Source organism: Piliocolobus tephrosceles, chromosome 15, assembly GCF_002776525.5.
Source record: "Piliocolobus tephrosceles isolate RC106 chromosome 15, ASM277652v3, whole genome shotgun sequence".
Classification (NCBI taxonomy): Eukaryota; Metazoa; Chordata; class Mammalia; order Primates; family Cercopithecidae; genus Piliocolobus; species Piliocolobus tephrosceles.
Window position 1 is genome coordinate 91,132,247 of NC_045448.1, and position 15,915 is coordinate 91,148,161.

Here is a 15,915-nt window from a genome sequence, read left to right on the forward strand (position 1 = left end):
ATTTCTACTACATAACCCTAACTCTGACTATTCCCTCTTCCAATGAAATAAATTTCACTTCTAATCAATTCTCCCTACAATGTCAGATAGAGATAAATGCTATGAAGATAATAACACAGGGTGTATGTGGGAGAGCAATTGACTAGATGGCACTGGGGATATTAGACAGAATAGCAAAACAGCCAGGAACAAGAAAAACTGAGATGACCTATCAGAGAAAGTTTACTTTCTATGGTTTTCTAGGTGGGGCCTTTACAAATGCAGGCCAGAAAAAGTATCTGCCCATTTCTGAGGGAAATTCTCTGCCCACATATCGTTATGAATTACCAGACTAGGCCAGTTATTGAAGTAGCAGTGCTTAAGTTATAAACCACATATTGGAACTGAAAATATTGATATACTTCTGGGGGAAAAGTGTCACCTGACCCAGGCTTAGCCAATGTAAAGACTTACCAAGGGTTTATGACATGTGCTAGTATAAACATATGTCAAAGATGGATGATGGAGATTAATTGGTAGTCACGTATTTTCCACATAGATATTTGACCAGAATTGTCTAGGAAGACAATTTGTCAGACTGTAGCAGAAGGAGGAGCTGAAAGGCAGTGCAAAGCCAGGAGTTAGATACCAGTTGTAGCTGAGACAGGCTCAGAGAAAACATATTCTAGGTAGTTCTTGAAGAGTTGGTGGGTGGAGCTGAGAGAGGGAGGGAGCTGGGAAAGAGACAGCCAGGCTCCAGAGGAGCAGGAATTAAACACCTCCCTTGCCTAGAAGGTTGCAACACACCCTCACCTCCAGGGCTGCTTCCCCTTAGGAACTGACTTCAGGGGTCCAAGACTTTCCTTCTTCAACGTCCAGTGTTCACACTAGTCCTTCTATAAACTCTCTAAGTTCAGTATATTTTTCCTCCTTGCAAAATGGTACTCTGTCAACCTTATTTCTCATGAGGCTCCAAGTACTAGATGCTCCCTCATGTTTTCTGAAAATCACTTTTTTTGACTTTGGTACTTTTATATTATAAAGAAATGACACTAAGGTGATCAACAGCTAAAAATCAGGAAAGGGTTCTTCAGGCAGCTGTTAGTGTTGAGTCTCACCTTCCCACTCTGGGACTCCTTGAGGAGTATGACATGTGTCTTTAGAAGCTTGGCATGAGGCCGGGCGCAGTGGCTCACACCTGTTATCCCAGCACTTTGGGAGGCCAAGGCGGGCAGATCACTTGAGGTCAGAAGTTCAAGACCAGCCTGGCCGACATGGTGAAACCCAATCTCTACTAAAATACAAAAATTAGCTGGGCGTGGTGGCAGGCACCTGTAATCCCAGCTACTCCCCAGAGGCTGAGGCAGGAGAATCACTTGAACCCAGGAGGCGGAGGTTGCAGTGAGCCAAGATTGTGCCACTGTACTCCAGCCTAGGCAGCAGAGCGAGACTCTGTCTCAAAAAAAAAAAAAAAAAAAGAAGCTTGGCATGAACACAGGAGATCTGTGTCAGATTTCTTTCTCTTTGAGGCAACTAAAGGAGAGGCTGGCTGAAGTGCTGCTCTGCAGAGTGGGAGTCCAATGATGAGAGGTGGATTTCTTAAGCGAGGCAGTGACTCCCAGCACTGGAACAAGTTGTCTACTCTTCTCACACTGAGGGAGCTGGTGGCAGTGAGATCCGTGCAAGGAAAGTGAGCTCAGGAGAGAGGTGCCACCTGACCCTTCCCCACCTCAGACAGTAGCCCATGGGGAACCCATGCTGGGGGAGGGGAGGGAGCAGAAGACCAGTGCTTCTTCAAGGGGCAAGCAATACCACACACCCAAGGAAGACTTGACTGTGACAAAAAATGTCCATATGATGGTATTATTTCAGATTCACCAAAAATGGTGTGAGATTTGCTGGTGATTTCATCCAATGGGCAAGAAAAATGACCCCTCAGGTGGAAATTAGCACCACGGGGGAAGATAACAAAGCTTTTGTCTGAGTTCATCTCATGATTCAGCTTGTTTAATGAATAGCTAAACAAACAAGGGGCTAAGTCTACAGTGAGGATAAGTTGAGAAAGAAGAGTTGGCCATTCTACTGTTCTGGAATCACAGCTTAGCACCCAATAAATGTCCACAGGAAAAGGAGCAAAGCAACACCTGGGGACAACTGACCTCGTATTTCTGAGTCACAGGGACACAGGCGTTGTCCGATGCCTCATAGAGAACTGCTCTTGTTCTTTTATAGGCGTTACCGTGGTATATCTTAGAGGTGATGTAGGGCCCTGCTGGGGAATTATGAACACAGGAACTGCACTACCAAATGTCTGTTTACACTGGGTGTTGTGGGGGGAGCTCACATAACCACAAGCACAGGCACATCATGGCATCCCCAGGGCAGGGCAGGGCAGGTGGCCCAGAGGATGCTCTGGTTGGTGCATCACCAGGTGTAACCACAACCTTGAATTTCAGGAGCCCTGCCTTCATCCTGGATGAGGATTTGCATAAATGTCCTCACTGACCCCACCACAGGCACAGTCCTGTGACTGAGCCCAATAAATAAAGCCTTTTGTCAGAGTCAGGCTGGTGAGAGGCAGAAAGATGGTGCCATCCCAGCTCCTGGGGCTCCTGCTCCTCTGTGTTCCAGGTGAGATAAGGTCCCTGTGGACAGCTCCTTCAGGGTGTTCCTCGCGCTCCCTGAGAAGAGTGGTGTTGGGAGGGGCAAGAAACAAATACCACTAACGCCACAGGCCTGGTTAGGGTTTGTCCTCACCCTTGTGGGCACATTCCAGCTTTAATAGGATCTCACAGCACCTCTGGATTAACCCCGTGTGCTTCTGATTTCAGGTTCCAATGGGCAGATTGTGCTCACCCAGGCTGCAGAGTCTCTGCCCGCCTCCCTGGGAGAGAAAGTCTCCCTGCGGGGCCAGTGAGAGGCTCCTCTACACGGACGGGAAGGACTACTTATCCTGGTACTAGCACAGACCTGGGCAGAGCCCTAAGATTCTCATTTGCCGTGCTTCTACCCAAGTCGACGGGGTGCCCATCCGGTTCAGTGGCAGTGGATCTGGGACAGAATTTACTCTCACCATTGAAGACCTGGAGCCAGAGGACTTTGCAACCTATTTCTGTCTTCAAACTCTGAAGAGTCCTCCCACAGTGATTGAGCCCCGAACACTAACTTCCCTACCAGGGCAAGCCCACAGACCCAGCCTCCCTTTGGGCCCCTCACACAGGAGCTCATCTGGCAGGAACAGCTGAGCACAGTCAATACACAAGCATGTGAGAAGCAGTTTAATGGTACTGGCCACAGGCTGCCTGGAGACCTCTCTTGTCCCCTTGTGGTCTTAAATATTTTGCATAGAAAACACTTCAAAGATAGGAGCAGTCACACGAAAAAAGTAGAAGGAACCAGAATAAATTTACTCTCTGTCTCTTTCCCACATGTCCCTCTCCTGAGTCTCCTCTGGACATTGGCACAGCTCCTTCTCCATCTCTTACAGTCACTTCTCTTCTTATCCTTTCAACCCCTAACTATGGAATGTAGGCCTAGGTCATTTGCAGCCACAGGCCAGCCCTCTCCAATTAGACTTAACCCCTTTCCAGTTGTCCATCTCACTGTCCCTACAATCCTGTTCCCTAGGCCCACTGATGGCCACTGTTACCTTCATAGAAACATTTCTCCTCTATGGCTTTGTGGCCTGACAAGACCATTTGGTGCCATGACTCAGCCACTGGCCTAAAAGTGAGACTCTGTTAGGTCACTGGCTGTCTTATTACCAGAAGTAATATAAACTCTGCTTTTTCTAGATGTCTGTCTAAACAGGGAAGGACTCCTAGCATAGACACAGTTTGGAACAAGAGGTACTCTTTATCATAGAAAAATCAAGAATTACATCTTGCATAAGAGAAGCTCATCAAAGGAGTTTACAAGAAGTGAATCACTTGTTCAATGACAGATAAATAATGTAGATTCCTAAAATTTAGTACTTAAGCACAGAGTTGCTCTTGTCCTATCTCTCTCCACTCCCTGAGTTTTGAAAATCTTCTACTATGTTTTTTCAAAAACTCTCGTTAGTTATCACGAAATCTTCTTGAATAGCACTGTTCAATAGAACTTTCTGCAATGATGGAAATATTCTGCATTTGTGCTAAGCATTATAGTAGCATTAGAGTCTAGTGACGAAACCCACGTGGCCATTGAGCACTTGAAATGTGGCTAGTGCATCTGAGGTCCTGGATTTTAAAATTTAATGTAATTGTACTCAATTTTAAATTTAAACTATTTTTCCATAGTGGCTGTACTAGTTTACATTTACACCGGCAATGTAGAAGTGTTCCCTGTTCACTGCATCCACGCCAACATCTACTGTTTTTTGATGTTTTGATTATGGTCATTCTTGCAGGAGTCAGGTGGTATCACAATGTGGTTTTGATTTGCATTTCCCTGATCATTAGTGATGTTGACCATTTTTTCATGTGTTTGTTGGCCATTTGTTTATCTTCTTTTGCACATTCAGCATGATGTTGGCTCTGAGTTTTTCATAGATGGCTCTTATTATTTTGAGGTATGTTCCTTCAATGCATAGTGTGTTGAGGACTTTTAATGTGAAGTGATGTTGAATTTTATTGCAAGATTTTTTTGCACCTACTGAGATGAATCATATTGTTTTTGTTTTAGTTCTGTTGATGTGGTAAATCACATTTATTGTTTTGTGTATGTTGAACCAACCTTGCAGCTCATGGATAAAGCCTTCTTGATTGTGGAAGATTAGCTTTTGATGTGCTGCTGGATTTGATTTGCTAATATTTTGTTGAATATTTTTGCAGCAATGTTCATTAAGGATATTGGCCTGAAGTTTGCTTTTTTTCTTGTGTTCCTGCCAGGTTTTGGTTATCAGGATGATACTGGCCTCATAGAATGAGTTAGAAACAAGTCCCTCCTCCTATTTTTGGGATAGTTTCAGTAGGAATGCTACCAGTTCCTCCTTATACATTTGGTAGAATATGGGTATGAAACTACCTGGTCCTGAAATTTTCCTGGTTGATAGGCTTTTTGTTATTGATTCAGTTGAACTCATTATTGGTCTGTTTGGGGATTCAGTCTTTTTCTACTTCAGTCTTGGTAGGTTGTATATTTCCAGAAATTTATTCATTTCCTCTAGATTTTCTAGCTTGTGGGCATAGATATATTCAGAATAGTCTCTGAAGGTTTTCTGTACTTCTGTGGGGTCAGTGGTAATGTCCTCGTTGTCATTTCTGATTGTGTTTATCTGGATCTCTTTTCTTCTTTATAAAATACATGATCTACATATATTGGTGGTCTGTTGTATAACCTTTCTATAATGTCTTCTGTAATTGATTCCACTGTTTTATTTATACTCCATGAATTCTAACATTTTACTAAGCTTGCCCTATGTGTCCTTGACTCATTTTTCCTACTCTGATTACATTTTTTTCATTTATATTACGATTCCTAGTTCTGCTTTTCTTTTTCTTCAACCTATAGCCTGATAAATTTATTTTAATATAATTTTCCTGTTAAATATCCCACTTTTGTTATAAATTGTATGTGAGTTTTTTGGTGTCTTTTAAATGTACAATTATTTGTTGCAGAAAATAATTTTGTATTTTTCAAAATAGTAGTTCAATTTGCCATTTTCTTGCTATGTTCTCTCACCAGGCACAGATCTCTTCCCCATGATGCATTTGCAATTTTGCAGTACCATTTCATTTAAAGTTACTTATCTTTGATGGAATTACTCTATTCAATCTTCTATTTTTCAAAATATTGCACAAGAATTCTCCCTGATTTTTCCAAATACATCTGGGTACATTTTATGATTACCTTCCCTCACCACCATTCAGAATTGGGCCTGAGCACTGTGTCCTTAGGGGCTTTGTTTAGCAGATCCTTTGTAGCACTTGGTTGTTGGGCAAAGAGTGGAAGACAGAGCATGGGGCCATGGACCATTTCAGGCGGTTGATTTTGTCTCCGTTTTCTTTTCTGAAATCCTCTTAATGACCAGTCACCTAGATTGCCTAGTAAAGAGCTCTAGCTCTTTCTCCAAGTCCTTGCATTTTCCCTTCCATCTCTGCTGCTTTCCTCCTCCACTCAGAGTTGTATTAGTCAGTCAAGTACCGGGGCTTCTGGTGAAAATTTATCAGCACTTTTCTTCTAGCATAGCTGCTTCCCTGAAATATTTTATTTTTTAATTCAATCAACAGATCTTTTCCGCCCACCTTCTACCCAGATGATATTCCTACAGCACTATTCTGTCTTTATCACTAGACTGGGAAAAGCCAGAGGTACATATTAGCTGTTCTTCAGGCACTGAGAAGTCATAATTTATCTTCATGGGAAGAGACACATTTTGCCTTTTTACCACTGAGAATATAACAGAAGTGCTGAAATAGAAAATTTAAGTGCTACTTTATTCTACTAAGTCAACCACTGACATTACATTTGGATGCATTTTAATGCAGGTGTGTGTTTGTGTGTGTGTGTGTATGTGTGTCCATGTGTGTATTGCTGATCACTGGGTAAAGAATGAACTATTTCGTAAATAATTTTAGGCAATGTATCTTATTCATATGGGAAAAATGCTATCAGATTTTTTTTTATAACATACACAAAAAATACTTTCCAAATGGATTAAACTCTTAAATATAAAACACAAAATAATTAGACTTATAAAAGAAAATATGAAGCAGAACATATTTAGATAATGTGAGCCCTGGGTAGGGACATCAGATTCATCAAAGCATGTCTTAGTCTCATTCTTTTTTCTTCTGATCTTACAAAGGGTCTTAAGGCTAGTAATTTCCAAGCCTTTCAATTACAGAACCAGTAAGTAAACTTTTGAAACACAGAATTGTGAGACTTTCTGTTGTAGGTGAACCCCAAATTGAGACTCAGCCTGGGAGACCAACTGAGTTATTGGCTTACTGTAAGAAAGCATTCAAGAGTCAGCCAACATAGTAAAGTAAAAGCAAGTTTCTTAAAAAGTCAAAGAATAAAAGGGTGGCTGCTCCATAGGCAAAGCAGGGTTACTCCATAGGTAGAGTAGAGTGGTGGGGAAAGGAGGGGGCTACTAGCTGACTATTTTATGGATATTTCTTGATTATATGCAAAACAAGGTATAGATTATTTATGAGTTTTCTGAGAAAGGGGTGGAGAGCTCCTGGAACTGAGAGTTTCTCCCCAGTCCATACCACACAGGGTAACTTCCAGGTGTCACCATGGCATTTGTAAACTGTCATGACACTGCTGGGAGTGGGAGTGGTTTTTAGCATGCTAATACATTATAATTAGCATATGATGAACAGTGATGATCACTTTTATTACCATCTTGGTTCTAGCTGGTTTAGGCTGGTTTCTTTACTGTATCCTGTCTTATCAGCAAGGTTTTGCTTGGTACCTGCTGCTTACTGTCTCTTGTCTTATCAGTGGGGTCATGTGACCTGTTGCCTTGGAAACTAGTACTGTCTTATTCCTATTTTACTTCCATGCTCATATTTAATCAGAATCATGAGTAGGCAATCATTGGAGAATAAAGAAATGACACTCTGGGATGACTTGGATAGTTGTTTTGGGAAGGAGAAATATAAGGGAAGAAAATCAAAATCAAAATCTAATACATTGGCTTTAATCTTCAAAACATCTAGAAAGAGGCTGAGCAACAGTATTTCACATGAAAATCAGCATCTGAAAAGCTCCATAGCACTGCTTCCAAAACCCGAGAGAGAGGTGAGTGCCGGAACCTAAGGTACTGAATCCACCTCAAAGGAGAATTTTGTTGAGGACTGAAGCTCTATGGGAGGAAGGTTCAGTCATGTTGACAGGAATACTTGCAGCTGTATCAACCTGGTATTCTGATTGGAGTGAGAAATCTGTGTGGCACCCACTGCCTCTGATACCATAAGGGACCTCAAAGGTTGGGATGGGAGTCATGTACAATAAAAAGTTTTAAAATTGGCTTTAATAATTGGTTGTGATTCTCTCTTTTACAGACACTATGAAGGATGAGGAAGACTGAGTCAGCACAATGTTACAAATAAAGTGTGGAATTACACTGAGAAGGTCCACACAATGAGAAAGTAAAACATAGGCAGATCTGAGGACAATCATGCATCACTGTAAACAGACTGCATGCCAAGGAGTTTGCGATCAGACAAACTTACGTCTAAACTCTGACTCGTCTTTTAGCTAGATGTTTGAACTTGCAATTTATTTAACATATCAACCAGGAGATCCTCAAGGGGTGATTAAAAAATATCTCACAGACCTGATAGGAAGCATAGAGGAGACGTTGTGCTTGGTATGGGGCCTAGGAACATAGAATATGCTCTGTTAGCTGTAGCTATTAATCAAAATTCTAAGCACTACTGTTTTCATATACTTGTGTGGCTTAATAAATTGCAATTAAACTGAAGTGTAATTAATTTTAACTCTCCAGCCTGAGCACCAGGACAGGGCCTGCTGATGCTCAGGCAATAAACACAAATAGAAGTATACATAGGAACACTGTAATAAAATATATCAGGGAGTTATTAGAATTCTTCAAAGAGTAGATTCTCCAGTTTTGAAAACTGCTACAACAATGCAAAACAAATTTCCACAGTATTAGAGGTAAAAATTAAGTGTAAATGTATTGTTATATTTGATAAAAAAGAACATTATTTTCATATGAAGCTTCAGATTAATCAATTATTAGTGAGAAAAACTATTTACAATATTTTTTCTTGTAGTGGAAGAGACAGTGATAGAATGTATCAATAGACATCTTGAATTATACGAAGTCTATCTTGCTACTCATGTTATTATTATATCTTAAAACTAATAAAATATTTTAAAGGGAATTCTCCTCCTGTTTCAACAAGCAGCCCTGCATTTTCCCCCTGCCCAATAGGGCCTATAAGTTATGCAGCTGGATCTGTTTTCCAGTTTTTCAGCTGGATCTGATTCCAGTAATCAGGGAATTGAGTGTGCAGTATTCAAGTGAAGCCTCTCTCACCCCGGATTTCACTGAGAGTAACAGAATAGGGTCCTGGGTATGGTGCTCAAAGAGTGGGTAATTGTTGCTAATGTTAAGAGTATCACCATGGAGTCTACCACTGGTAGGTACTAAGGATCAGAACCACAGAAGATATAACACTAAAGCCTGCAGAATGATGAGTTTTGTTGCAGAAAAGCAAAGAAAGGGAAAGATGATAACAGTGTGCCCAAGAGGTTACATTAATCATGACGTTCTGAGTGTGCACAGTTGTGAAGATAAAACCATGTGGATCTCATGGGTTAGGTTTCACACATTCTGCCATTTAAGCACTCTCTCCCCATGTCTTACCATGTACCATATAATTTGCATTTTTTTCCTTATATAACCCCCTATCATCTCTGCAGTTATCATATATGCTGTCAAACTGATTAGGCAACTACCACCTGCAGGTCAGGACCAAGGCCATGGCATCCCAAGTTCAGCTCCTCAGCTTCCTCTTCCTCTGGATCTCTGGTTAATGAAACAATTCCTCTTCCCCATGTCCCTAGGTTCTCCACATCTCCACAAAAATATAGTTTCATAAAGAATTGATTTTCCTCATTCTCTCCAAATATGATGCAGTTGATTTATGTTTTTTACTTTCCTCCATAATCAGATGCCAGGGCAGAAACGATACTCACTCAGTCTCCGGCGAGTGAGTCAGCGACTCCAGGAGACAAAGTCACCATCTCCTGCAAAGCCAGCCAAGACATTGATGATGATATGAACTGGTACCAACAGGAGCCAGAAGAAGCTCCTAAACTCATTATTAAAGATGCTACTACTCTCGTTTCTGGAATCCCACCTCAATTCAGTGGCAGTGGGTATGGGATAGATTTTACCCTGACAATTAATAGCATGAAATCTGAGGATGCTGCATATTACTTCTGCCAACAGAGGGATAATACACCTCTCACGGTGATGAACCCTGTTACAAAAACCTCCAAATGCTCTCGCTGGGATTGCCTCCGCTGCTACTGAAAATATTCGGAGTGTGGAACTGGGTGACCCTGTGGTGTTTATAACGCTTCTCCATGCCCATGCAACTCACTTCCTTTTTGTTTCTGTAGTTTCTGCTGCCCCCATGCTGTGCCTGACACACTTGATATGGCAGAGACTAGGACAGCCTTCCTCACATTGTCCAGCTGTGCCAATAATCTCATTTCCGAGCAGGGGTAAGTTCACATGGCCAAGTCCCTGTTTTTTGCCAAACTCATCATTTCCACCTCCAAGGAAAACAGAAACAAAGACCAAGATTGATCTAGCTTAGATTCCAAATAGTAGCATTAAAGGAAATTTTTCCTCCCTCTCAGCGTGCTCACCCTCATCCACACAGTCATTGTGACTCTTTGCTAACGCTCTGAGTTCTCTAGTTCTCCCTCCAATAATAGGGGGAAAACAAGGATAGATATGAAAGCGGCATGTAACCTGGGTGCAGATCTTACAGTCTTGCTCTCCTTAAATCCCTGGAATTTTTATTTCATCTATTTCATCTGGTTTGTTCTTGCTAAATGACCACTAACGACCACTAGGATCTCTCTTACTTATTTCTCTCTCTTCTTAAACATCTCCATTCTTCTTTGATATTATTCAACTACGTAATACCAAAGTTAAAGGGTTTCCTTTTGTACTCTTGGCATAAACTATTATCAGGTAACCTTTCCGCTTAACCCCATTGCACTACTGGCCAACTTTCACCTAACATCTTACATGGAAGGAGTATGTAGAGAACAAAGACATTACCTTAAATTTTGGAATTCAGAATACTCAAGGAGGCAATAATCTGTGTACCACCCCACTCTAATCAATAAGGATTAAATAACAGTTAGGTTATTTAATTATTTGTCGTCTAAATGAAGTTTTGTTGTGTCTGGTGAGAAAACAATGATAACATTAAACTAATCTCTATGTTTTGATCTTATCATTCCCAGCCTATCAGCTTCCTTGCTGTTGTTTCCCTATAGTCTCCACCTAGAGAACTTTCATGTGTATGTGTTCAAAACCTGTGGCTTCTAATGAGACTTCGAGGTCTATCCAAAACTACACCTGACTCTACAACATTTAATGAGTACTAAGTTTAGTATTTAATAGCCATCAAACAAAGAAAGCAGTGAAAGTAAGGGGAGTCCCAGAAAATTGTCAATTTTAAACAATTCTTTTCATACAATGTAATCATTTAAAGTTGTAAGTTTTCCTCTGAGTAGTGTTTTAACTGCATCCCAAAGTTTTTAAATGAATATTATCATTCTTAGTTTCTTGATCATAAAAACATTTGGAGAATACAGATTATTATAATTGGAGTTAAAAAAACTATTAAGTAATGTTGTTGCCATTTTTTTTAAATGTATTTATTTTCAATTGACAGATAAAGCTGTATGTATTTATCATGTACAATATGATATTTTGAAGTTTATATACATTGTGGAACGGCTAATTCTAGCTAACTAACATATGCTTTACTTCACATAATTCTTATTTTTGTGGTGAGAACATGTAACATCCATTCAGTATTTTTCAAGAATAAAATGCTCACTAGTCATAGTTACTTTGGTGTATCATAGATCTCTTGAATTTGTTTCTCCTATTTAACTAATTATGTATCTTTGACCAACATCTCCCCAGTATATCTCCTCTCCCCTAACCACCCCAGGCTCTGGTAACCACCATAATGTTCTATTTCTATGAGATCAACTTTTTTAGATCCCGTATACGAATGAGATCATGAGGTGGTTGTCTTTCTTCATCTGGCTTATTTCACTTAACGTTAATGTCCTCAAAGGTCATCCATGTTGTCATAAATGACAGAATTTCCTTCTTTTTATGGTTGAATGCTATTCCATTGTGCAGATATACCACATTTTCTCTATCCATTTATCTGTTGATGGACACAGATTGATTCCATATCTTGGGTATTGTGTATAGTGCTGCAAAAAACATGGAAGTGCAGATAGATCTTTGACATGTTGATTTTATTTCCTTTGGATGCATATCCAGTAATGGCATTGCTGGATCATATGGTAGTTCTAGTTTTTGAGAACTTGGTGTTAGGCAAGTTGAGGATAGAAGCATAGATATGGAAGCCTGATTCCGTTACTGTCTGCTAGGAGTTTTTTCACTTATCTGTGGCTTCAGGAACTCTTTCAAACTCATATTTGAGTTCTAAGATATTGTTAGGTAATCTTGGCGCTGTGGCATCATCTTGCTGCCATTCACTGCCTAATGTACTTGGGCCCAACTCCAGGGAACCTCGTTAATACAGCTTGGTGCCTGAGGAGCCTATGCAAAGTTTCAGAGAGCATTGAGAGCAAAATTGCCTCCGTGAAGACAAACAGTGGAAAGAGGAGAAAAAAAAATTACCATTACTCCAGAAATGTGATTGTATGCCTACAAGGCTCAGGAGTTAAATTAAAACTAAAATTTTTGATAAAGTTTAACAAAGTTTCTTAATGTAAATTTTTTACATCATCTACACTCTTTCAAATCAACAGCAGTCAATTTGAATGCATAAATAACTTTTATAATAGACCCTGTGTTTATGAGCATATAATTTCAACACACAATTGAAACATAAATTTGATATCAGTATGTGAAATATATTTGTACCACTAAATGGAATAAAGTGCTCAAATTTATCTATCTCAGACTCTCTTTTGAATTTTGAATACGTATTTTAAGTTTCTCCTGGACATCTCACAGGCACTTCAATAAATCCAGACCAGATCTCTGATATTTCCCTCAGCATAAACAATATCTCAGAAAATGAGTCACCACAGACTTAGGAATCGCCCTTGTCACTGCTTTTAGGTCTACCAGGTTCTCAAGTAACATGTCAAGACCTCCCAAGTCCTTCTGTCACTAGCAGACCTAAGGTGTCACAGCTCCCCCTGGGGGTGGTAGGTGAAATTGCATCAGCTTTTAAACTGGTATAGCAAGTCTTCATTTATTCCAAAACCCAAATAAAAAACATTTGTAGAATTACACAGATAACAGGATCATTATTTGTATACAATAGTATACAAATAACAGTATCAACATCTTGAACTCTCCTAGGCAGAGTGCATTTTGAACAAATACAAAAGAAGCCTTGCCCTCAGAGTTTTCATTTTAATGGGAGGGACAGGTAGTAAACAAACAGATAACATTTCACTGCTGCTCTGTCCCTGCTCCCCCTGAGTTCCTCCCCTGGAGATTCTATTACTCAGGGCAGATGGGGCACTGGGCACCCGGGTCCACTTAGTGTATTATTACTGTTCATTCCTCAGCATGGACAGTGAGAGGAAGGGGGAACATATTAAGGAAGTTGAACACTTACATTTTCTGAAAAATACAGCCAATTGTAGTCTTGTTCATTGCTAGATGATGAAATCATCTTATGTTCAAAGATAGTGGTCTTTCAATGCATCATATCCCTGCTATGTGAAACCTCCTAACACAGTGCTCTGATACCATATATAAGAATGAACTGGACCCAGTTTTAGCAGAGCGTCTTTTCCTATGCTTCGTATTTATTTGTAGTGAAGATCACTTTCTTCCTCTTTACTCTCCTCTATTTTCTTCTTTAAACATGTTTGATTTTTTCTAGGCAAAAGAGAGAAAGGAGCCATCTTTCTTTATGTCCCTCAGATCTATAATGACTCCTCCTTGAAATTCCAGCTTATCTTTCCACTTACATTCTTTAACTCTGAGCTATGTTCACAGATGGGAGAGTGAACATTTGTATTCTTTCGTCTAAAGCAGCTATTTTCTTCTTCCATAGATCTTAATTACTATTTAACAGACTGTTTTGTTTTGGAAATGTAAATCCCAATCCAACTCCAAGGATGTATTACCCAGTTGGGTTTAGTCTCAGAATTACTGCTGGAGTTATAAGAACGAGCACCATATATGAACAAGGAGTATAAAACACCAGGATTTCTTAGCATCAATTCTAAAGCCCCTTAATATGGAACTGGCACAATGGAAAGCACAGTGGAGAGGTATAGGGTCCAGCCCCACAGGGTCGGTGGGTTTTTCTCCCCGTGTGTGGAGACAAGAGATTGTAGGAATAAAGACACAAGGCAAAGAGATAAAAGAAAAGGTAGCTGGGCCTTGGGAACTACTACCACCAAGATGCGGAGACTGGTAGTGGCCCCGAATGCCAGGCTGCGCTGATATTTATTGGATACAAGACAAAGGGGCAGGGTAAGGAGTGTGAGCCATCTCCAATGATAGGTAAGGTCATGTGGGTCACATGTCCACTGGACGGGGGGGCCCTTCCCTGCCTGGCAGCCGAGGCAGAGAGAAACAGAGGAGAAAGACAGTTTACGCCATTATCTCTGCATATCAGAGACTTTTATTACTTTCACTAATTTACTACTGTTATCTAAAAGGCAGAGCCAGGTGTACAGGATGGAACACGAAGGCGGACTAGGAGCGTGACCACTGAAGCACAGCATCACAGATGAGACCGTTAGGCCTCTGGGTAACTGCGGGCGGGCCTGACTGATGTCAGGCCCTCCACAAGAGGTGGAGGAGTAGAGTCTTCTCTGAACTCCTCAGGGGAAAAGGAGACTCCCTTTCCTGGTCTGCTAAATAGAGGGTGCTTTTCCTTGACACTGACGCTACTGCTAGACCACAGTTCGCTTGGCAACAGTCATTTTTCCAGATGCTGGCGTTACTGCTAGACCAAGGAGCCCTCTGGTGGCCCTGCCCGGGCATAACAGAAGGCTCACACTCTTGTCTTCTGGTCACTTCTCACTATGTCCCTGCAGCTCCTATCTCTGTATGGCCTGGTTTTTCCTCGGTTATGATTGTAGAGCAAGGATTATTATAATACTGGAATAAACAGTAATTGCTACAAACTAATGATTAATGACATTCATATATAATCATATCTATTATCTATATCTAGTATAACTATTCTTATTTTATATCTTTTATTATACTGGAACAGCTTATGCCCTCCATCTCTTGCCTCGGCACCTGGGTGGCTTGCCGCCCACAGACTGGTAAGAATAAATTAGATTGTAGTGACAAAAATGAGTCAATTGGATAAAGCTTTCTCTGAAAACTTCTTCTCTGGACTTTATGTTAACTTGAGTATTGACTCAGCTTGGATTTGTTTCCCATCAAATCTCATGATGAACCAGGATCCCCAGTGTTGGAGGTGGGACCTAGTGGGAAGTGTTTGGGTCAAGGGGGCGAATCCCTCATAAATGGCTTGGCACACTCTGGTATTGAGTGAGTTCTGCCTAGTTAGTTCCCTGGAGAATGGATTGTTTAAAAGAGGCTGGAGCCTCCTCTCTCTATCTTGCTCCCTCTCTCGCTATGTGATGCTTTCTGCCCTTGTCTTCTGCCAGAGCAAAAGCTTACTGAAGTCTCACCAGAAGGAGATGTTGGTGCTGTGCTTCTTGTACAGACTGCAGAGCCATGAGCCAAATAAACCTCTTTATAAATTACCCAGCCTCAGTATTCCTCTATAGCACCACGAAAAGGACTAATACAAGTATCAACATTCCATTTACTATTTAATACAGTGTAAGTTGAGATTTTTGCTCATTGGAACTAAAAATTTATCAAATGATCCTAGTCTTAACCAGTGTAATTTGGTAATAAAATGGAAAATATCATCGTTTTATATTTCACCCTACAAGTGAAATTCACAGAAAACAAAAAAATCATTATTTAAAATGGTCTATTCTTAAATCACCATAAAGAAATTATTCATGTAACCAAAAACCACCTGTTTCCCAAAAACCTATTGAAATAAAAAATAAATTAAATAAAAATAAAAAAATTAAAATAGGCCGGGCGCGGTGGCTCAAGCCTGTAATCCCAGCACTTTGGGAGGCCGAGGCAGGTGGATCACGAGGTCAGGAGATCGAGACCATCCTGGCTAACATGGTGAAACCCTGTCTCTACTAAAAATACAAAAA

The 15,915-nt window shown here is 40.5% G+C and overlaps 1 long non-coding RNA gene and 1 gene segment (V, D, J or C); one reads left to right on the top strand and one right to left on the bottom strand.

Moving 5' to 3' along the window:
* LOC111534338 overlaps nt 1–15,915 on the bottom strand; it is a 783,107-nt gene that overhangs the window by 50,813 nt on the left and 716,379 nt on the right.
* Nucleotides 2,408–11,842, top strand: LOC111529025. The gene is made up of 3 exons (XR_004228486.1): nt 2,408–2,610; nt 2,811–3,263; nt 9,618–11,842. It is a non-coding gene; the product is annotated as an uncharacterized LOC111529025 (long non-coding RNA).